At 37.9% G+C, this 25,423-nt stretch overlaps 2 long non-coding RNA genes across 2 annotated transcripts in view; one reads left to right on the top strand and one right to left on the bottom strand.

Annotated features, from left to right (window-relative positions):
* LOC121012496 (uncharacterized) overlaps positions 1-25,423 on the top strand; it is a 58,435-nt gene that overhangs the window by 13,765 nt on the left and 19,247 nt on the right. The gene's annotated exons all lie outside the window — the stretch shown is intronic.
* Positions 2,892-25,423, bottom strand: part of LOC121012495 (uncharacterized) — a 57,698-nt gene continuing 35,166 nt past the window's right edge. Inside the window, exon 3 of the long non-coding RNA XR_005782138.1 lies at positions 2,892-4,579. This is a non-coding gene — a long non-coding RNA (uncharacterized LOC121012495). The remainder of the gene's footprint in view (positions 4,580-25,423) is intronic.

Below are 25,423 nucleotides of genomic sequence, written 5' to 3'. Positions count from 1 at the left end.
ACCAGTTATCCAGTGGGAGAAACTCATAGGGGAATACTAACATATTATCTTAAAGTTACCAAAAGCTACTAAAATAGAAGTGCTCAGGAAACAGAGCATATGCATCCATACATACTGAGATGGTTCTGATGGAATAGTAATCATTGCTACAATCCTCTGCCTTGGTTTGGACTCATAATTTCTTCCATGTAGCCAAACAAGTTCCGATAATGCTAGCATTATAAACTTTTGAGGCTCAGATATGGAGCACTTCCATACTCAAAATACTAGGAGCTCCTCTGACTTAAGCAAATCTTCCTTGTTGTCACAGGTCCTTCTCTACTCCACATCTGTTAGTAGTAAATAAAAATGTAACTATACCTCAACTAATGGCCACTTGATGAGTCTAGGCTTCCAAAACATAAAGACAAAAAAACAGATTACCAATTTTTATATAAAAAATGTCAGCATCAGGTGATTTAAAATGAAATTTAGGCCTTTCTTGTTTCCTCCAGATTTTGTTGTTTGGAGTAGGATAGGTAATAGGAAAAAACTTTATGGAATATAGGAGGTGGTTCTAGATGTAAAGAAGAAAAAGTGTTTCCTAATTTCAAGGCCAAATGACAACAGAAAAGCTGTATTGTTTGTCTTGTTGATCCTTCCAACTGTGCTAGAAATCCCAAGGGGAGTGTCAGCCCAAGCAAATTAAGCTAGTGTATCCACTGTTTCACAGCGTCCAAGTTGGAGTCAGCATCCTGCCAAATGAATAGGTCTCGTTAGAGGGGTTTGCATTAATGTACCATCCTCATGTGGTTTGGGTCACCTCAGTGGCCAACCACCACTCCTACATACTAGCAAAGTACAGACACCCACCAGACCACACCATAACATCCCCTGGACAATCAAAGGACAGGGGAAATATGTCAGAACTATACATTTTCGGTTAATTTGTTGTGTAAATTAAACGTATGGCTCATAAGTATGTCAAAAATGGATAAATGTTTACTGGTGGTTTCAGCTCAGTCTCAGGCAACCTAACTGGAGATAAAAAGAATTGTGTAAATTAAACGTATGGCTCATAAGTATGTCAAAAATGGATAAATGTTTACTGGTGGTTTCAGCTTAGTCTCAGGCAACCTAACTGGAAATAATAATTTTTAAGCTCATCCAGACAGAAATTTGAATATTAATTTGTAAAATAATTATTTGTAGACAGGATAAATTTCCCTTTTGTTGAACCATTCTTGTACATTTTATATAGGATTTGATTTGCCCAGATCTGGTTTAAATGCATTCTTTTCAAAAAAGATCCATGACACAAATTTCTTTTGGGTCTTAGAGGAAATAATTTATATTTAACTTGAGTCATAAAACCAAAGCTCCAATGAATTGGAAATGCAATAAAACTTGTTCCTGTTCCAAAATATGTTTGGAAATCAGGAAGCAAAAGTAGATTTCAGTTGATTGTTGAAAACAAAATACCTTGATATAGATTGAGAGAAATTTCATCATGTTTGGTTGTTGAATAATGAATTCCTTATTATCTATAAATGTACAGCATATCTCTCAAAGACAGAACAGGATAAATACAAGACAGACTAGAACAACACCTGGGTAGAGATCCCAAAAGAACAAACTCAATGTCCACAGCATCTTATCACAGGCTAAAAGAGCATGATTAGGTGAGAAAAGGCATTCCATTTGGGATATTCCAGAGAAATGCAATCTTTACATTGCTTACACTCTTTAGAGACTTTTTTTAAAAAGCAGGGTAACAAGCTGAGGCCATATTTTAGAAATGTTCCTTGAAAGAGCAGTAATTTAGATGGGAAAGAAGTCCTAGGTGGCATTTATTTGGTCACTCAGTCCTGTGTGCATCAAAGCACATAGAATGAGCAAAAACAACAACAACAACAGAACATGAAATGTATAAACTGTATCTTACCACTATGAGTGTTTTTCTTTTTTGTGAGAAAAAAGAGAAATTCTCCTCAAAGGAGATAGTCCAAGCAACTTAAACGAAAGAAAACAAGGTTCAAAGCAGCAATACATTAAGTACTTCAAAAGTAGTAATAAGATTGACTTTAGGGCTTGACTTTGCTTTTGTGAAGGGCAAAGTGATATTTGTGTTAGAAAAAGCCAAAAGAAAGCCATGAGAGTCAGAATTATGACATGTGAAAGGAAATGGGTAACAATAGGTTTAAATAGATTTAGAGAACTCAGGAGCAGGGAAATTTGGTGGTTAATTTCAGGAACTAGGAGTCTCAGAAAATGGATGAGATATCACAAAGAAAAGGGAATAATGTAGCATCCAACTGATGGTGGGGGGGAGGGAAGATGGAAAAACTTCTTTCCCTCACTTAAAAAAAATTTTTTTTTACATTTATTTATTTTTGAGAGACAGAGAGAGAAGGAGGCACAGAATCCGAAGCAGGCTCTGAGCTGACAGCACAGAGCCCAACTTGGGGCTTGAACTCACAAACCGTGAGATCATGACCTGAGCCGAAGTCGGACGCTTAACTGACTGAGCCACCCATGCACCCCTTTCCTTCACCTTTTAAAGGTATTACCCTCTTAAAGTTCCCTTAGAATGACCATCCTATTTAAGATTATCACTCATCCTAGCCTTCTTCCCTTTACATTCTTTACCCGGCCTTGTCCAGCCCTAATTTTTTTCTTTTTTGATAGTACAATACCTTCTAATGTATTATATTAGTTTTTCACTTATTTTCTTTATTGGATGTCATCATTTCCCTACCTAGAGTGGAAGCCCACTGAAGGCAGAGAGTTGCTTATTCAATGATGTAACTCAGGCATCTGGAGCTGCCTGTCATACAGCAAGCACTTGAAACACATTTGTTGAATGCATGAAGGAGTGAGCAATATAGTATTCAAGAGGCAAGGTTGCATACTGAACTTGAACTGTGAGATTTCCTATTATAAAATAGGGACACTTGATCGTGATACATAGAGGATAGAAGCCCTGCATTACATCTTCTCTTAGAGCCAACCTAACTTTACAGGAAAGTGGCAAACATTATAGACAGAAGATTGCATTAAGTGTCATAAAGAAAGAATATGAGAACTGGGAGTTTATGACATGGCAGCTAAAGGTTAAACTTAGGAATCTGCCTTTGTGGTGGGTGGTCTAAGCTGTATTGAATTCTAATAGACCTCTTTCCAATAAACAAAACAAAACACAGACCCATCAAATTTGGGAAACTTCTTCATAGCACCTGGTATCCACAACTTTTATCAGTTAGTATAGCACAAATACAGTGGCATTAAATCTTGATAAAATTTAGTTTTAGGAATACCTGATGACTTATTGTGTTAGGCTCTCCTCAGATTTTATAAGACCTCTAATATAAATATGTGTTTAACAACCCCATTTACACCACTTCTTAGTCATTAGCAAACAACAAATCAGTCAAACCTATAAAGATGTTACTGCATGTCCCCTGTAAACTCGAATGGTGGATTTGGATACATATATGATTCTTATCATCAGAAGCTGAGGTGGGTCAGTGTCCCACCCATATCTCCTTGGCACTCACAGCTGACATATTATCTGAAGGCCTCTGACTGTAATCAGCTACCTCTTTTGGCTGGAGAGCACTCTCTGGTAGACAGAACATACTTGGTCTGTACATTCCCAGAAGTACCAGGGAGTTAGCTGCTTCACACCAGGCACCCCTCAATGATTGACAAAAGTTGGAGGATAAATGTCCCATTTCCTCACCCCTAGGGTGGAACAATTCTGACGTGTGCTCTGCAGATTCTCCCAGAGGTCCTCAGTGGAATCACGTTCCAGTTGCTGGCAGTGGTTCACCTCAGTAATGTGCCTCAAACTTCCTGCCTACTAGTCCCTATCTCACTTCTTCATTCCTTTGTCAGTGCTCCCTGGAATCACATCCTTAATACTCAAACCCTCATCTGAGGTTCTGCCTTTGGGGAATCCCAACCTGAGACAAACTCACAGCCTATTTATGAAGATAGAACAATAGATCTTGAAAGCAAACACCACCAGTAATTAAATGTTGGACTGTGACAGGAATTAACTGCCATGAAAGAAGAGGATAAATTAGGCTGAAGATGACAGATATATTTTGTACTTTGGGGAGGAAATGGGATATTTTGCCAGACTGTGGAGTACATAGTGGCTTTACAGCTGGATATGAGTGGTAAGAGGTATTAAGAGTCAGGAAAAGAGCCTAGAGTGAGGGATTGAGTGGGGACAGATTGTTTCAGAAACAAGTCTGATGAAAATTGGCCCAGATACCTATTGCTAAGCAGAAGATACCATCATAAAGTATCCTCTGTTATTTCTTGTATGGCCAAGATACAGGTTAGGAGTTTAGAAATAAATGATCCCTCTACTCCCACCCCTCTGTGGCAAATCTCCAGGAATCACGATTTGTGTGTAGTGAATACTATTGGTGTACTCACCTGGGTCTGTACTACTGACTGGGGTATTAATTCCCTAGCTATTGCTGGTTACTACTTGCTCTCCACTGCCCCCTTCTCTGAAGTAGTACCTTTGGCTGAGTGGGAGCCTCCTTGGCCTGGGAGATTGCTCATTGCTTCTCACAATGACTTCCTGCAATAGATGATTGACATGAATGAGAAGGGGGTACAAAATGCTGGACTCCCAAGCCTCTAGGTAGTGCATCTCATATTCCAGGGCCCCCATAGGATCAGGCAAGATGATAGGATCAGGGTAAGATGGCATACCCTGCTTCTCTGACCCACTGCTCATTAAAGGCACACCTTCAGTAAATCACATGCAACCAAATCCCTTCTCAGGCTCTGCCTAGGAACCTGATCCAAGATCCCACGTGTATGATAGGAGAAATCCTTCTTCATAAGCCCACTGGGAAAGGCCTTATGGCTCACTTAGTCCTTTTCAGACCCCTGTTGGCTCTCTACAGAAGATGAATGACTTTCCACCTTTTTGAAGTAACTACTTAGTCAGCTGCAGACTTTCTCATAATCTGCCATTAACCTAAGCAGAATGCACTGCCTAAAATGACCCCATCCATTCAAGGTCTAGCAGGCTACCGACTGATAAGGTGGACGTGACCTCTGGCAGAAACAAATTTCCAATAATAGTAGCACAAAGACATCGGAACTGTTTTTTGGGCCAAACTACTCCACCCACACACAGTGGAAATAATGAGCAGGTGACTTTCTGAGATGCCTAAAAATGGATCCTGCAGGAAGGCTTGGAAGAAAAGAACCATAAAACTTTTAACATACCAAATCTTAGGATCAATTTAAGGGACTGATGTGTGGGAGGCCCTTGTCCCAGGTCCTAAGTGCATTGCCTGAGCCCTCCATCAAACTAAAAACAAAGCAAAACAAAGCACAGTCCCACTGTGCCTAATACTCCCCAGATGACTTTAAATGAATACACACGGATTATTAGAACATGTTTTTCTTTCCTGTTTTTGTTTTTTTTCTTTTAAAAGGGCATTCTTCAAACTCATTGTGACACTGTAGCGCCTGTTGTTACTATGTTGTATAATAGGATGTCTCTTCCTCTGCCACTATGGGTTTTTGTTCAATGAACAGAAATGTGCTTCAACATTACCCTTAGCAGGCTAAAACAGGAAGTTTATCTGTAGCTAAAATATACGTACATGGGTACTTACTGCATTTCTAATCCAAGAAGCAATGGTTTGGCCCCTTGAGGGTGAGAATGTATTTGCGACCCCAGCACCAAATAATAGGCCATTTACATACGAAACATTCAGAGAAGTGTGTTATATAAAACAACCCAACAATTCAGCTCTAGGAATATGTTATCAAAAGACTTATGTCAGAGCAGCATTATTTGTAAGACCCCCAGACTGGAAACTATCCAAACGCTAATCAACATTAAACTGTTATATTTGCATACACGGTTTACCCTACAGAGTGGGTATGAACAGTGTCCATATGTATCTTACTGTCTGAATGAATTTCAAAACAATGTTGATCAAAAGGAGACAGATATAAATAAACAGTAAAATAGGAACAAACTAATCAGTAGTTTTACACTTCTGGATAGTGGTTTACTCTTAAGGGAATGGGAGATAGGAACTGGGAGCATGATGGGGTGGCACTTGGGCACCAATAATGTTCTGTTTATTGTTGTGAGTGCTGGTTACATAGGTGTGTTCACGTTGGAAAAAATCATCAAACTGCATAGGTACAACTTTTACACCTATGTGTGTGTTATTCTTCACAAAAATTAAAAGTATGTGTCAAATGAACTGAATGTTCTGTTATTTTGGGTCATTCAGACTTCTCTTTCATAAATATCAATAATCAAATGCCAAGTGGTTAAACAAAAAATGAGTTAACTAGATTCCTGTTTTAGTTTACACTAAGAAACACTGGTGAACCAACATAAATGATTGATTCATAGGATTCAGGGAAAAATAGGACAACAGAGTAATTGGGTTGGGGGGGAGCAAGGATAACATTAAATTATAGGTCTTTAAGTTGGGAGGAGACTTGGAGAATAACTAACATAGCCCACGCATTTTACAGATAAGAAAACTGACCTCAGGAGGTCAAATAATAGGCCCAAGGTCACATGTGTGGTTAGCAACAGCCCTCAGAGGAGGTCCAAGGTCCTTTTTCTCTAGACCACACAGTGTTCTTGTTTTCCAAACCTTCTAAGAAAGTTTGTGAATACATTTAAAATGTCTGCTTTCACAGTTTTTAAAAATTGACTCATTTATCCCCTATTGGTGCAACATGTAGGATATGATCTGACTCAACACCCTGTGCTCTAGTCTGTCAACAGCCAACAAGTCAGCAGACTACTGGTATTTCTGCTTCAACTTAATAGTTGATTTTAATTAACTCATGGTTTCTGTGCTCACTAAAACCCTTTATTTAGCTCACCCCAACATGCTTAAAATCAACAAATATTCCTAGCAACTAAGACAGTTGAGGCACTCAGGGTTACTTTTCAAAAGCAGTAACATTTTCACAGTTCTTGAGGGAATCACAAAGTCCTAGAGGAAAATATGTCTCCGAAGTTTACTACAGAGATTCACAACCTTAACTTCTTTCAATTACAAGTGTAGAGAGTTTTAAGCACTGTGATCCTGTAGCCCTCATAGACCTCCCAAGTCAGATTCTCTAGGGACAGGATCTGGGCATCTGAATATTTTAAAATCCCATGGGTGCAAATCATGGTTGGAAAAGGCTGCTCCATTGCTCCTCTATGGTATAGCTCTCACCATTCTCTCTGTGATCACTCGAATATGTGAATATTTAACAAGTGAAGCAGTAACTGGCAAATGGCTGTCTCAATTGAACCAAACTAGAGTGTCTATTCTTTCCCAAAGTTCACTGATTACATACCACAGGTTGGTATATTGCCTCCTTGACTGACTGCATCTAGCCAACAGACCAATTAGTGTTTTATGGATTAGTACTATACATTTCTTAACAATCCACCAAACTATACTCCTTTGGGAAGCTTATAGTAGCATCAGTAAGGATCATACACAAATTAAAAGGAAAGAAAAAGCAGGCTATGAGAATGGTCAAATTAACAGTAAGAGATTCAGCCAGGACTCAGAGTTCAAAGTCAGAGTGGCCTGGGAAGGTCAGAGAAGGGTATGTGAATGAAATAAAAATGGATTGTCAAACTGAAAGTCATCATATTTGAATTTTTGTTACAGAGACATTTCTGCTTATATAAGTAAATGAATGTTACCTTATATAACTAAATCAGTGTTACTACCACAATATAGAATAATTTTAATTCTATATCTGAGAGGTATAAAATACTGACATAATTAGTCATCAATAATTACTTCCTTCACTGCATTGAGTCCACTATACAGAAGTTTTAAATATAACTGAAATTTTTTTAATGACTCTAAGAATTTTATATATAGTGGGATGGCAGATGATTAAGTAGATTCTGTAATATGGTGCCAAGATAAAATTCAAAAACAAGGGCTAAAGATGTACAAAGGAAAGATCCTGTCCCGGAGAGACCTGGTCATGTGAAGTCACTCCTAAGTCAAGTCTCAGGATAAGCAGGAAAAAGCAAAATGAAAAAAAAAAAAAAAAAAAAAAAGGGAGAGGCATCTACTTATGCATAGGCACAAACCCTAGAGCACAGAATTAGGAGGATGCTATTGAGTTTACACATTGTCAGAAAGTTCAATATGATATGAACAGGGCTCATGAGTTCAGAAAACTCATCTCCTTAGCTCATCATTCCCATCTTATGTTATCTCTCATCTATACTGGACACATATTTGTTTTATGAGTTTCTTTTGGACAGGTACCATGCCTACCTGGTTTGCAAATATATCCCATAGCTTACTGTGTGGGAGATTCTCGATACATACTTCTGAATGAATTTTTTCCAGCTGCATTCTATTGTAATTGAGGAAACAGAAGTCCAGGGAGATACAGTGGACAGTCTAAAATCACATACAGTTTAGGTGACAAAGCAGATATTAAAACAATCTTGGGATCCACTACTATGTCTAACTCTGCCACAACAACTCCCATTCAAATCCTGAATTGTAGGACTCTCTTCAGCTTTCTGTGAGTGTATCAAAAGAATATTGACAATGGAAAATTAATTTGAATGTTGATTTCTTAAAGTAGGTATTGGCTATTGGCATTATTGAATTCACCGTAGAAAATGTCTCTAATGAATACATGATTCAGGAATATTATAATAACCAAACCCATCTTGAAGAGGGAGGAAAGCAGGAAAGTAGGAGGATACTAGGCTCACCTCAGCCCACAAACACAACTAGATAACCATCAGATCATTATAAATACCCCAGAAATCAATCTGAAGATTGGCAGAACAAACTCCCAAACTAAAGGTAGAGAAGAGGCCATATCACAGAAGGTAGGAAATGCAGAAATGCAGTTTGGGAGAGAAATCGATCATGGCCACTGCGGTGGGGAGAAAGCCATGGTTGTGGATAGTAGCGAGAGACAAACTAAAACACAGGGGAACATAATGAAAAAACAAATCCCTGTTGCAAATGGCTTGGAAAGTAAGAGGGCCTGAATTTCATGAGTTCTTGTAACCAGTAGGGCTTAAAGCCTGAAGTTTTTAAATATCTGTGTGCTTGGCTCCAGAAGAACTAGGAAGACACTAGCAGAGCTCTTGGAGAGAAGGCAGGGCAAACAGCCCATGGACATACGGCATGGAAACAGTGATCTGAAGAGCACCTAGGGCACACAGTGAGGTGTAAGCTGCTTATCTTGAAGCATGTCCCAGAGAGGCAGCCTTCATAGAGAGACTCTCCTAAGAACAAAGGAAATGGAAGGCACCATTTCCCTCCTCTGCCCTTCAGCATAAGCACAGGGCCACCTGCAGGAACCAGTGCAGCATCAACACTTACTACCTAACTTGCTTAATTCAAGCCCTGCTCCCCCAGACCCCCGTGCTCCAGAAGCACCATGCTTCCCAGTCATGCTTGCCTCAGTCCCAGTGTAGCAGGTACCCTCCCCCAGAAGACCAGCCAAAATCCTTGCCAACACCACATCTCCTGGTCTGGAAGTTTTGTAAAGCCTCAGTTCTGGTGGCAGCAGTGGTGACAGGTCTCATTTCATGAGCAGACTACAGCACACCTAGTTAAAATGTGCCACATTCATGCCAGGGACCAAACATTTCTCAAAACAGGCAGAAAGCCTCTGCAGACAACTGGCCTGAAGGATAAAGCAGCCAGGATACAACAGCAGAGCTCACACAGTACACATTGGAGACACTCCCAGAAGTACTTGCTGGGGAATAAGAGGTACCACACTCCAGTGAACTCCAGGACCTCTTCCTCATAAAACCATTCCCCTCAAGAACAGGAGATGTAGCTGATTTTCCCAACACACAGAAACAGTCACAGAGAGTTAGACAAAATGAGAAGACAAATTTGTCCTAAGTGAATAGGAGACGGCCACAGCCAGAGATTTAAGTGAAACAGATATAGGTAACATACCTGATGGAGAATTTAAAGCAGTGATCATAAGGATACCCATTGGACTTAAGAAGAGAGTGGAGTACATCAGCGAGACCATTAACACAGAGATTATAACACAGCAGAGAGAAAGGACTCAATAAATGAAATAAGAGAAACATATTTGATGGAATAAACAGAAGGCTGGATGAAGCAGAGGAATGAATTAATAACCTAGAAGCCAGAGTAATGGAAAGTAATCAAGCTGAAAACAGAAGAAGGAAAGTCAGTGACTCCATTAAATATAGTAACATTCATATTATAGGAGTCAAAAGAAGAAGAGAGAGAAAAGGAGGCAAAGAATTTATTTGAAGAAATAATAGCTAAACACTTCCCTAATCTGGGAAAGGCAACAGTTATCCAAATCTACCAGACACAGACAACCCCCTACAAAATAAAAATAAAACAAATTTTTAGAAAGATTCACACCAAGATATATTGTAATTAAAATGACAAAATATAATGATAAAAAATATTAAAAGCAGCAAAAGAAGACAGTTACATACAAAGGAAACTCTGCACGGCTATCAGCAGGTTTTTCAGCAGAAACCTTCCAAGCCAGAAAGGAAAGTGCTGAATGGGAAAAATATGCAGCCAAGAATACTATATCCATCAAGGCTATCACTCAGAAGGAGATCAACAGTTTCCCAAACAAAAACTAAAGGAATTTATGACCACTAAACCAGCCCTGCAAGAAATATTAAAGGGGACTCTTTGGAAAGGAAAGACCAAAAGTGACAGTATAAAAGTAGAAAACACAAAAGCAATAAAAATGAATATTTCTATAAAATATCATTCAAGGAACTCATAAAATAAAAGGATGCTAAATAAGAAACATGGGGAGGAGAGGAGTAAAGAATGGGTGAAACTTAAGCTATTGTCAACCTAATGTACACGGCTATATGTGGAAGATGTTATATATAAACCTAATGGTAATCACAAATCAAAAGCCACTACTAAATATGCAAAGAATAATGAAAGAAATCCAAATATATCACTAAAGAAAACCAGCAAACCATGAAAGACAGAAAGACAGGGATCAGAGAAAGTCTTCAGAAATAACCACAAAATGAATAATAAATTGTCAATAAATATATATCAATAATTACTTTGAATGTAAATGAACTAAACACTCCAATCAAAATATACAGAGTGACAGGATGAATAAAACACAAGATTAATCTATATGCTGCCTACAAGAGACTTCATTTTTGACCTAAAGACACATGCAGATTGACAGGGAATGGGGAACAATTTACCATGCAAAAGGATGTAAAAAGAAAGGCAGAGTATCAATACTTATATTGGAAAAAACAGACTTTAAAACAATGATTGTAACAAGAGACAAATAAGGACAGTATATAATAATAAAGGGGACAATCCAACAAAACAATATAGCAATTGTAAATATTTACGCACCCAACATGAAAACACCCAAATGTATAAAAAAGTCAATAACAAACACAAAGGAACTAATCAATAATGCAGTAATAGTAGGGGAATTAAACACCCTACTAACATCAATGGACAGATCATATAAACAGAAAATCAAGAAACAATGGCTTTGAATGACACACTGGACCAGATGGATTTAACAGAAATATTCAGAACATTCCACCCAAACACAACAGAATACACATTCTTTTCAAGTGCACATGGAATATTCTCCAGAATAGATCACATATTAGACCACACACACACACAAAGCCTCAACAAATTCAAGAAGATAGAGGTCATACCATTCATTTTTTCTGACCCAGTGCTATGAAACTAGAAGTCAAACACACACACATACACACACACACACACACACACACACACACACACACAAAACCTGGAAAGAACACAAATACATGGAAGTTAAATACAAGCTACTAAAAACAATGAATGGGTCAACCAGGAAATCAAGAAGAAAATTAGAAAGTACACGAAAACAAATGAAAATGAAAATACAATGGTTCAAAACCTTTGGGTTGTGGCAAAAGTGGGAGTAAATTAGAGCAATACAGGCCTACTTCAAGGAGCAAGAAAAAAGCAACCTAACCTTACGTCTAAAGGAGCTAGAAAAAGAACAGCAAACAAACCTAAAATGAGCAGAAGAAAGGAAATAAAAATTAGAGCAGAAATAAATGATATAGAAATTAAATAAACAATAGATCAATGAAACCAGGATCTGATTCTCTGAAAAAAAATAAAAATAAATGAAATTGATAAACCTCCAGCCAGACTTATCAAGAAAAAGAAAAAGGATGAAAATAAACAAAATCAAATGATAGGGGAGAAATAACACCCAACACCACAGAAATACAAACAATTATAAGAGAATATTATGAAAAACTATATGCCAATGAATTGGACAACTTAGAAGAAATGGATAAATTCATAGAAACATATAACCTACCAAAACTGCAACAGGAAGATATAAAGAATTGGAACACCGACTACCAGCAAGGAAATTAAATCAGTAATCAAAAAATTCCCATAAAAATTCCAGGGCCTGGGGCGCCCGGGTGGCGCAGTCGGTTAAGCGTCCGACTTCAGCCAGGTCACGATCTCTCAGTCCGTGAGTTCGAGCCCCGCGTCAGGCTCTGGGCTGATGGCTCAGAGCCTGGAGCCTGTTTCCGATTCTGTGTCTCCCTCTCTCTCTGCCCCTCCCCCGTTCATGCTCTGTCTCTCTCTGTCCCAAAAAAAAAAAAAATTAAAAAAAAAAAAATTCCAGGGCCAGATGACTTCACAGGTGATTTCTACCAAACATTTAAAGAGTTAATACCTATTCTTCTTGAACTATTCCAAAAAATAGAAGAGGAAAGAATACTTCCAAATTCATTCTATAAGGTCAGTATTATCCTGATACCAAAGTCAGAGAAAGACACCACAACCCACCCCCAAAAATCTACAGGCCACTATCGCTGATGAACATACATGCAAAAATCCTGAACAAAATACTAGCAAACTGAATCCAATGATACATTAAAAAAAAATAATTTATTTCAATCAAGTGGGATTCCTTCCTGAGTTGCTAGGATGCTTCAGTATTTGCAAATCAATCAACATAATACATCCTATCAATAAGAGAAAGGATAAGAATCATATGATTATTTCAACAGATTCAGAAAAAGCATTTGATAAAGTACAGCATCCATTCATGATGAAAACCCTCTGCAAAGTAGGACTAGAGGGAACATACCTCAACATAACTAATACCCAGACATTAATGATATATTTCTCTCAGATCCATTGTGTCCTGGAAATAACACTGCAAAATAAGAAAGCTGACAGGAGTCTTCAATTGGTGTTTAAAATTCTCAGTGTTTAACTTAGTTCCTTTTCTTCTTGGTTCTGAATCTGGTATGCATAGCTGTATTATTTACAATTGGCCCCTCCCACCCCCAAATATTCTAAAGTGATTTACAATGAAACCATCCATTACAGTCCTTCTGCTGCCTCCATCAGTGTGGCCATGCCCTGGTTACTGACACAAACCATGTGACCAGGCACTGTGGGGGTGCTGGCCATGTTCAGTCTCTATCTAGACTGGGATTGTAAAAGTAGACCCTCAAACAGCTCTTCAGAGCAGAGGGATGTACAAACACTATCCATGAATATAAAGGACTAAAGGGACTTATCAAAGGTATAAACTAGGAACCAGTGAGCAAAGGGGTAAATAAAGCTTACCAGGAGTGGAGGAGATATGGGGAGTCATTTGCCTATTCTTTAAATATTTAATAGGATTTTAAGTAGAGTGCCCCAAATACTCTGTAAACATGTTTGGATTTTTTTCTATAAGCTGTGAGGAGCTATTAAAGATAAATAAGCATGATTGTTTGGGGTAATAGCTCTGGCAGTAGGGACAACTGGTGAAGCCAGGATGAAAGGCAGAGTGAAGAGTTAAAGGTTTCTTTATGAGATGTACAGTCCTTGGCACTCATAGCGGCATCTGCATCACCTGGGATTTTGTTAGAAATACAGAATTTCACACTCCATCCCAGACTTACCAACTTGTAATCTCTTGTTTTAATGAAATATCTACTGTAAGCATCAGTACTCTAATTGACAATGTTGTGTATGCCCCGCTTGGCAAGGCTGCCTCTCAAAGAGTTGAGACTGGCCCAAACAAAACCTGAAGTTGATATATGGTCAGGGATAAACTCTGGAAGTGGAGGATTATTTAAAGATTCAAGGCCCCCAAGTGTACATGAAATAGGAGAACTTGCTCAGAAATGAAAGGGCCACAAAACTGCGTAGGCAGGACCAGGTTGTAACTGGATTTAGTCTCTGGACAGATTCCGAAAGGCAACTGATGGAGAAGAGAAACCTTCTATAGAACAACTGTCAAGGAGGCTATCAGTGAGAGGAAGGTCCAGGTGAGGTGGGAAGTGGGGGTTTGGGAGAACGTAGTAGATCTAATTTGGGGAACAGAAAGCAGGAAATTTCAGACTTATAGTGGAGGAATGATTTATAAGTTTGAGTGACAGATTTCATGCATGGAGTGAGAAAGAGATGCTGAAGGTGACACTTAATGTTTCCAACCTACTGGATTGCAGGGAGGTCATATCAACTACATGTAAAGTTAAATACCTGAAACTCAGTTTTATGTAACTGATGAATAAAACTGTAGGATATTTCGTTTAGAAAGTGCACACAGTTTGCACCAGGTTAATTTTATGTGGGAATCTTTAAGAATGAGCAGAAATATCTATTTTGTTGAGCATTTTCTAATATGAAACATGATTTCTCAAACCTTTAAGTACCCAATATGAAATTTATAACAACCTCATGAAGAAGGGGTTCCAAAGATTTCACAAATGAGGAAACAGGAATGTAAAGGGTTAAAGTAAAAAATTAGTGTGAAAGCCAAGATATGGACCTGATTAGTGATGTCACAGCCCATCATTATCACTATGTTGAGCTACACTCATTCCTACCCCACACACGTTGGTCCTGTGGCCTCACTTACAGGGTATTTCTAAGTTCCAACAGGTACCCAATTTTAACTATACCAATTTTAACTATGAAACAGTATTTCAGTTCTTTGGAACAGAGTATATCTCTAAATTCCAGGAATTATCTTTATGAATGAAAAGCATTAAAGGGGAATATTTCTTAGAAATAACAAGCCAGCTTGACCTATTGAGATAGAGTCAATTCCTGATTATCTGTGTTAATTAGTGACAGTTTTAGCAGGGGCACTGAAATCCTCCAATATCCCACACACTTGACTCTGATCTTCCAGATGATTAATCTCTTACTACCCTCTAATTTAGATCCCAGGCATTTTCAAAGGTAGCCTAGATGAAAAAGGGAAAACATGAAGTGATATAAAGATACAAAGGTTGGGATAATAAAAATATTGAGTAAATACAAGGTATGGTACTTGGAACCAGCGTTCCTAGTTCATATCCACTTGCCAGCCATGTATCCATGAGCTAATCACCTACTGTCTATGCATCAGTTTCTCCATCTGTAAATTGGGGTCAGTGGTAGTATGTACTTCAAATATTGTTGGAGGGAATGACATCATTCAGGAGGAGCACATGGTAAATAGAGAATGATACAATAATCATCAGATCAATAATCAAACCAACACATAAAACTTAAATTGAAAATGGCTCTTTTATGAACTGTCTGCCAGACTACAGCCTATCTGTCTCTATCTCCATCTGCTCAGTCATGGGTTGAAAGATGAAGCCCAGGTTGGCAGGAGAAATCTCCATTCAGTTTTCTTTAAATAAGCTCCAGAGGGCTTTCTTCTCCTGGCCACTACTGTTTACTCTGGCACTCAAAGTTAGCAGCAAGAACTATTAGCAAAACCCCCCAAATCACATGGATATCAATACAATAAAAATCTTCCAAGATTCCATATCCTGCCTATGCTGCAAATCCAGAAACATCCACTGACCTCCTTTTTGCACTGACTGATGACAATGCAGATATTTCAGGCTGCAGTTCCCTGTTCACTGCAGTCTGTCTGAGGTTGTTTTACCCCTAGACTATTTTTGCTCATATGGTTGCTCTTAGCCACAGACATTCAAATAGAAACCAGAGAGATCCAAATCCTTGGGAGGAACCTATAAACAAATGCAGGAAGAAGCATCCAGTCTGACCATGGCGCCCATAAAAGTTTCTGTAGACAGAATATAAGGGGCTGGATTCCCAAAAGCTACATTTGAGAACTTGCCTAAATCTTTCTTAGAAACCTAGCTACTTCACAAGGATGGAAGGATGGAAATTGACAGGAGCAGGTTGGGGAAAGCTTATTCATTGTGTGTGTGTATACAAAAGATTTCCCTTTTGGGGGCTCAGAAGAGCTGAGGACAGCTGGGTATCTGCCATTTTGTCCCTAGGTTCTAAAACATAGAGAAAAACATCAGCCAAGTTAAGGTATATTTCAATTAAGAAAGGAAAATGGTAAAAATAGATTTTTAAAATATTTATTTAAGAGTATGCACGCACATGCAGGTATGCAAATGGGGGAGGCACAGAGAGAGAGGGAGAGAGAGAATCCCAAGTAGCTTCCATGCTATCAGCATGGAGCCTGATGCAGGCTCGATCCCACTAACTCATGAGATCAGGACCTGAGCTGAAATCAAGAGCTGGACTCTTAAACGACTGAGCCACCCAGGTGCCCCAAAATAGACTCTAAATACCATAAGCAGTATCTGTTTGGGGATCAACAAGTAACACCAAACCCAACTTATAAGTATCCAAACACCATTAACCACTAAAAAAACTCTCTAATTCTGTAGAACCCTGAAATGTAGTATTCAACCACGTATAAGGCCTTCCAAATTTCTATTCTTTCTCTCAGAGTGTCAGGTTCTTTCTCTTCTCCTCCCCACACCATCCTGATTGATCTACCATCCACCAAGAAATTGACACAAAATAAGGAAAGGAGGGAACCCAAACCATGAGGCTGCTCTTGCAAAATTCTCTGATTTGAGTATAAATTCAACTTACCAGCAGTTTCATTTATCACAACCCTAGGTCACATTAACTAATTGGCATGTTATCACCTTTGAAGGATTTTGAGCCATAAATCCCCAATGCTTCAGTGCTAGAGAGAAACAGAACAGGCAATATTATCTGAAGCCCTATTGTCCTAACTTAATGAGAACATTGAGCTACTGGATCTAAATACATAAAACAAGCAAACAAAAATATCTTTCCCCAAAGCAATAAGAAAACTAGAAAGAATTCTTACTTTCACAAGTGGCCAAATCTTTAAATGTGTGCCTATTAAATACATCTTCTAAGACTACCTGGAAAATAATGTGCAGCTTGCCAAAACAAAATCAGCTTACAGAACATTTTCACCTTTTCGCCTTCCAACGAATTTCTTGTTTTCCCATCCAAACAATAACCTTATTGTTTACACTGAAGTACAGTACATGACTAGTCATGTTAGGAAGTGAATGAATTGTTGTCCTGTCAACAGTTTTTTTTTCCCCCACATACCTATTATATCTAGGAATTCCTTCTGAAGTTAGAAACTTTGAAGAAAATATACACTGCTTTCATCTGTTTTCATTATCCTGAGTTCCACTGGCATATAGACTAGGGTTGCTTAGTAATGTGAACTTAGTAGTAGCTGTAGTATTTGTACAGGTTTCTGAGTATATACTGTTGTATCCTTGTCAAAGTCTGGTGAGAATTTTGGTCCACGATGCTTTCCGTGTTTTATTTAAGCTCAGGTTAAACGCATGAATGCTCTGTACAGGTTCAGTTTACTTAGTGGCACACGAATATATGGAGACACAGTAAGGACTGAGGCCTGAAACGGGACACTCTAAAATCCTTCCTTTCCCTTTCCTCTCTCACAGCCCCTTGAAACTCAGGAGCCTATTGGTGAAGAGGAGCTAGCAGATGTCCATCCCTGTATGATCTGGATGACATTCCCTTTTTAATTAACCCAGAAAAAGTGAACATATTTTCACTGTAAGTCAGAAAAAAAAGTTCAGTTCAGTAACATGCAGATGTGAGACAAAAACTCAATATTCTGTCAATCACAGCACAAACAGAAAAGCACTCATGTCTTCCTATCCTGTTCAACAGCCATAAAGAAAAAGTCTATCAGAGAAACTGATGCATGTAGTTGGATGAAATAAGTTCCATGCAGTATCCATTTCCAGCCTCCTCCAAGGCCATGCCTACACTGACAAACACCTAAACTTTGCCTTCATATGTTCAACTTAAGTGCCCACAAAACTCTTATCATATGGACCAACCAGCTTTCAGCTTCACCCTTCATTTCTATTTGCTTTTTATCCTATAGTCTTCCATTTCTTTATTTTTCTTAATTGTGGAAGGGGTGACATAGTATGAAAAATAAAGTTTATCTTTAGTTCCTTAGTGTGCTCAGAATTCTAGGGCCGAATAAAATTTTGCCTAAGACACCTATATTCATGTATGAATATGTTTTCTCAAAAGCTTGTTGATGTCTATGTACAAATGATTAATGATTCTTTAGGAAAAGTAAAATATTTCAATCTTATTGTTTCCTCTCATGGGTGAGAGACAGGAATGCACAGAAACTAAATATTTTTCTCCACCTTACTCTCCCATCTTTCCAACAGGCTAGCCAGGCATGTTCTCATGATGAAGGCAGATGTGCACCGGTGTAACCAGAAACATGTCAGTACAACTGACTTTCAAGGCTCTGCATGTGTCCCATCTGCTACCGTTTCAGTGGCCAAACTTAGTCACATGGCCACAGTCAAAATCAGGAGGCACATAAATAGACTCCATTACCTTATACATCAAAAGGTATGATTACAAGTAGAAGAGAATGGGAGTCATTAAGGCAGTGAATCTACATCAGTCATAGATGTATTCACAGTCACTGATGATAATACAGAGACCCAGAGATTGTGTCAGAGATGAAACTAGAACCCAAGTCTCTCGACTTATGGTTTACTCCTCTTTTTAAGACATTCACTGCCTTTATTAAAGAGCAAGGAAATGACTGACATAAGCATCCCATAATCAGCTTCAGTATTATCAAATATAACCCATACTCTCCAAAATAATGCCTAAGAATACTGAATTTATGAAATACATGTGAACCAGAGGCACCTGGGTGGCTTAGTTGGTTAAGCATCCAACTCTTGATTTTGTCTGAGGTCATGATCTCACGGTTTATGGGATCGAGCCCCACATCGGGCTCTGTGCTGACAGTGTGGAGCCTGGCACCTGCTTCAAGTTCGGTGTCTCCCTGTCTCTCTGCCCCTCCCCCACTCATGCTGTCTGTCTGTCTGTCTGTCTCTCTCTCTCTGAAAAATTAATAAACATTAAAAAAATTTAATAAAATAAAATATATGTGAACCAAACATAAAACCTTCATTCCCTGGTCTGGTGTTTTAGGAGTTAAAATATTATGCTATTAGCGCAATGTAGGCAAAGCAACTATTAGAAAAAGAGAACAAACTATGAAGGCTGGAGACATACTCTATTAAGAGTTGCCAGATGTAGCAAATAAAAATACAGGATGCGGGATGCCTGGGTGGCTCAGTTGGTTGAACTTCTGACTCTTGATTTCAGATCAGGTCATGATCTGTGGTTCATGACTCCAAGCCCTGAGTTGGGCTCTGCACTGGCAGCATGGAGGCTACTTAGGATTCTCTCTTTCCCTCTCTCTCTGCCCTTTAACCACTTGTGCTTGCTCTTTTTGTCAAAATAAATAAATAAACATTTAAAAAACATTTTAAAAAATACAAGATGCTAAATTAAACCAGAATTTCATAAATAGGGGTACCTGGGTGAGTCAGTTGGTTAAACATATAACTCTTGATTTTGGCTCAGATCATGATCCCATAGTTCATGAGTTCCAACCCTGTGTTGGGCTCTGTGCTGCCTACTTGGGATTCTCTATCTCCTTCTCTCTCTGCCCTTCCCCTGCTCATGCTCAAGCTGTCAAAATAAATATTGTTTAAAAATATTTAAAAAATACAAGATGCTAGGTTAAATTAGAATTTCATAAATAGGGTCACCTTGGTGGGTCAGTTGGTTAAGTGTCTGACTCTTAATTTTCACTCAGGTCATGATCTCACAGTTATGAGATCCAGTTACAAGTTGGGCTCCACACTGTGCATGAAGCCTGCTTGGGATTTTTTCCTTCTCTCTCCCTCTGCTCCTCCCCTGCTCACTCACTCTCAAATTAAATAAAAATTGAAAAAAAAGAATTTCATAAATAATGATTTATGTTTTAGTATAAGTATGTCTTATGCATTTTCTTTGGAATATACTTATAGTGAAAAAATGTCATTATTTATCTAAAATTCAAATTTAACTAAACATCCCTTATTTTACCTGGAAATCTTAACTCTATTAGCAGATTAAAAATACATATAAATCATAACAATATATACATGCATTATATTAATAATTCATTATCAATTTTTTTCAGAGGAGAATTACCAGAAGTATTCAGAATAAAGGTACTTTTATAATGAAAATTATTGTCAAATTTGGCATATTAATAACTTCCAAAACAAGTTTTTCCACAAAATTACATAAATAAGAAAAAACAGGGGTGCCTAGGTAGTTCCATCAGTTAAGTGGCCAACTCTTGATTTCTGTGCAGGTCATGATCTCAAGGTTAGTGAGTTTGAGCACTGCGTCGGGGTTCTGTGCTGTCAGTGCAGAGCCTGCTTGGGATCTCTCTCTGCCCCTCCCCTGCTCACACTCTTTCTTTCCTTCTCTCTCTCTCTCTCTCTCTCTCTCTCTCTCTCTCTCAAAAATAAACATTAAAAAAAGGAACAGTAGGATTTCATATGCATATATGGCAGTTGATTCCATAATAGGGTTTGAATGCACAGGAACAACAATAAATGTATTAAGATTCTGGAACCTTTGCTGTGCCTTTGATGGGCCAGAAAAGTGAAAACACAGAGAAGGAGCTATCTGGATTCCACAATCACTGTGGAAGAGGTTGACCCAGATATAATAAGGAGATATGTGTTCATTGGCCTCAGTAATTTCTTCTCAGTGCCCTTCAGTGCTCTACTGGCAAGAAGATATCACTGAGTAGATTTAATTCCTTCTCCCTAGGAACTCCAAACACAATTTTTGTGAAGAAAAGAAGCATATGAGTAGCAGAGAGAGTCCAAAATTGTAAATATATATATATGTATGTATGTATGTATGTATGTAGGTATGTGTATATACATGTAAAAATATATACATAAAGTAAAAAATATATATGTATATATATATAAAGTAAAAAATTTAAAAATTAAATGTAAAAGACTTTTGTCAGTGTGAATCAGTACATGAGATGAAGAGTTAATAACTATCTGGTTCTATCAATAACTGTCAATGGGAAGGAATTAAAAAACAAAAACCAACAACAACATAAAACTTCCTCTTAAATCTAGCCAAGCTATCTGTTAAAGCTGGTTCCCATTAAATGTTTGTTAATTTAATTTATAAAAGCCAAAGCCCAATGGATGCTGTCTGCTGTACACAATAGGGGCTGTATGTGTACAGGCTGGCTTGCTGCCAGTATATAGTGTCATACAGACTGGTATCTTGTATGTAAACATTGCATGAATCTTTAATAATCAAAATTTAAAAAAATCTTTATGGCTCCAATACTCTTGTAATGCAAAGTAAATACTGAACTTCCTGTGTTGACATTGTGGGCCTTCTTACTGGCACATGGTTGTGAGCAGACGTTTGTTTCACCATTTTCATAGGTCAAAGTTTTTACTTCCGTTAGGGAGAGAGAGGAAGTTCCCTCTAAAGGACAGTCGTCTCTGTGTTATATGCTTTATTGTCACTGGGCTGGAATATTACATTTAATAAAGCTCCTTATATTATAGAATGCTTGTTTCTAAGTTAAATATTGAATATGTAGAACTTTTGGATACATAAATATCTTAAGGATATATAATTAAGCATTTAATTTTTCTCTGAACTTCCTACCAACCAAGCTGAAATTTTTAAAGAGAGAATATTTATTCTCTTCTCCTGGCTTCTATTCAGTCCATAATTATCTCCCACACAGCTTTTATCCCTTTCCCTACCCTACACTCAGACAATGCGAGAAGCAGACATTGTTTTTTTCACTCTGCCAATTAGGAAGTCTTTGGTGGGCATCTTCTAAATGCTCTACACTGTGCTAGATAGAATGGAGGATAAACAGCAAGTGTAAGACATGTCCTGGTCTTGAGCAATTTACAGTCCACTAACAATATCCCCACAATGGCTTTGTGTTGGGGTTTTGTCACTTATATAAAAGCCTCCTACTGGCCATATAATGGCCAGTAATCAATGTGGATCCCCCTGGATGCCTGTGGTGCAAAACACTGAGATACAGGGTAATCTCATCCATCTTTTTAAAAGAATTATTTATTGGAAGCACCTGGGTGACTCAGTTAAGCTTCTAACTCTTGATTTCAGCTCAGGTCATGATCTCACAGCTCATGAGTTCAAGCCCTGCTCACTGGCAGCACAGACTTTGCTTGGGATTCTCTTGCTCCCTCTTTCCTGCTCATGCTCTCCCTCTCTCTTTCACAAAATAAATAAATAAAGCTTAAAAAAATATTTTTTTTTATTAAGTGCTCATCATGACCCACTGCAAACATATTTGTTTAATCTTGAGTGTGGCTGTGTTTGTGTGTGTGCAAGAAAGAAAAAGGGAGAAATTTAACTTATATAGCTTCAACATTAACTTTAAAAATATCAATCTGAAAGGGTCAATGCAGCACCCAATGATCCACAACTGGATGTCTACTTTACCAAAGGAAGGGGGAAGTTAAGGGTTTAAAAATGAGAATAGATGTTTGATGCAACATTGAACAAACAACAGGTTAACTGACTGTTGTTGTTACTTGTTTTGCTCAATTTTGTTTTCCAATGTTAACTGGTTGCCATGATATTCTGTGGATGTCATTTAATTCACAGTCCAGGATGTTACTTAGGCATGGGGAGAATGTGGTTTGTTGATGAAAAACTTATCTGTGTGCAATATTCATGTGGACTTCATTCCTATCAAAATAAGATGCTTTATTTAGCCAATGAGTTGGGATTTTTTTTTTAAATTCCTTTGTGCTAAAGTCATCCCTATATCTCATTTCAAAACCAACCCAAATATATTAGAACCAAAGAGAAGCATTCAATCAGCACTTTGTCAAACTCTAGAATGTTGATTTGTTAAAACTAACATGTTTTTACTTTGTTTTCTTATACATACCTCTTAGTTTCATCCAGCCAAGTACTTTTCCATTTGAACAGATGGCAGAACCAAGAGGGTTTGACAAATGTGGCTATTCACACCTACAGTATGGCTTCAAGTGGGTGAAAATAAGGTCTATGAGGAACATTTGTGGATTTGGTATCTGAAGACCAAGTTGCAGTGTAGGTTCTGTTTCTTGCCTGATTGACACTGGATAGACCCTTCAATGTCTACTGGGTGTCAATCCTGTCTTTCAGATAAAGATGATACACAAGGCTTGCAGTATTATGGGGGAGGGTTGGATAAGAGATGGTGTACAGAAATGTTTTATATAGGGGAATGCTGCAGTATGGTTTCTGCAACTTCATACAAAGAGGGGAGAACCACCCGCGAAGTCTTCTGAAGATATCACTCAGAGTAAACTTTGTTCTCTCTTGAGTACCAGATCTTGGTCAGTCACTTTGCCTTGTAGTTGCCCTAATGACAGAACCATTGGGAATTTTTGCTGCTAAGCCCTCAAGAAGAGCCAGAATGTACCACAATAAACTTGAAGAGTATTTCTGATTGAAAAAAAAATGGTAAGAAATATTGATGGTTTAGAGAATTTAAGTCAAAATAAAAACTCACAAGTAAATGTTCTATGAGCTTAAAAATACTGGGTGCCTTATTTTTTAAATAACATGTAGTAAGATAATTAACATGAAAGTTGAAATTAAATGTCCATACAAAAGGTGGAAATTTTTAGCAAATGTTCTAAACAATTAGACTGATAAAAATCACTGTAAATAGAGGTGGAGCACTGAAATTAAAATCAGAAATGAAAGAGGAGAAATAATAACAAACACTGAATAAATACAATTGTAACAATATTATGAAAATTTATATGCCAACAAATTGGGCAACCTAGAAGAAATAAATTCCTAGAAACATATAACCTCCCAAAATTGAATCCCGAAGAAATAGAAAATTTGAACAGCTTGATTGCCAGCAATGAAACTGAATTAGTAATCAAAAAACTCCAAATTAAAGTCTAGGACCAAATGGCATTCCAGGCGAATTCTACCAAACATTTAAAGAAGAGTTAATACCTACTCTTCTCAAATTATTCCAAAAAAAATAGAAGACAAGTTTCCAAATTAATTCTATAAAGCCAGCATTATCCTGATACCAAAACCAGATACAGACACCACTAAAAAAGAGAACTATATGCCAATATCTCTGATGAACGTAGATGCAAAAATCCTCAACAAAATACTAGCAAGACAGATTCAACAATACATTAAAAAAAGATTATTCAAGGGGCGCCTGGGTGGCTCAGCTGGTTAAGCATCTTGACTCTTGGTTTCTGCTCAGGTCATGATCTCACAGTTTGTGGGTTCAGGCCCCCATAGGGCTCTGCACTGACAGCACGGAGCCTGCTTGGGATTTTCTCTCTCTCTCTCTCTCTCTCTCTCTCTCTCTCTCTCTGTCTCTGTCTGTCTCTCTCCCCCTCCCCTGCTCCCTATCTCTCTCACTCTCTCAAAACAAACAAACAAACAAATAAATAAATAAATAAATAAATAAATAAATATCATTTAACACGATTGAGTGGGATTTATTCCCAGGATGCAAGGGATGGTTTAATATTTGCAAATCAATCCACATGATACATCACATCAACAGGAGAAAGAATAAAAACCATATGATCATTTCAAGAGATCCAGAAAAAGTATTTGACAAACATCCATTCATGATGAAAAACCTCTGCAAAGTAGGTCTAGAAGGAATATACCCCAATGTAACAAAGGCTTTATATGAAAAACCCACAACAAACATCATACGCAGTAGGAAAAAACTGAGAGCTTTCCCCTAAGGTCTGGAACAAGACAAGGATATCCACTCTCACCACTTATTCAACATAGTACTAGAAGTCCTCGCCACAGAAACTAAACAACATAAAGAGATAAAAGGCATCCAAACGAGTAAGGAAGAAGTAAAACTTTCACTATTTGCAGATGACATCATACTATATATAGAAAACCCAAAAGATTCCACCAAAAAAATTACAAAATACTAGAAATAATGAACTCAGTAAAGTCACAAGATACAAATCAAATATACAGGAATCAGTTGCATTTCTATACACTAATAATGAAGCAGCAGAGAGAGAAATTAATCCCATTGACAATTATACCAAAAATGATAAAATACCAAGGAATAAACGTAACCAAAGAGTTGAAAGACCTGTACTGTTAAAACTATAAAACATCAATGAAATAAATTGAAGATGATACAA

This window comes from Herpailurus yagouaroundi, unplaced genomic scaffold (assembly GCF_014898765.1).
Source record: "Herpailurus yagouaroundi ecotype Mexico unplaced genomic scaffold, PumYag 196, whole genome shotgun sequence".
Taxonomy (NCBI): domain Eukaryota; kingdom Metazoa; phylum Chordata; class Mammalia; order Carnivora; family Felidae; genus Herpailurus; species Herpailurus yagouaroundi.
Note: the sequence above shows the minus strand (reverse complement) of the source record. Positions and strands in the feature narration are given on the sequence as shown.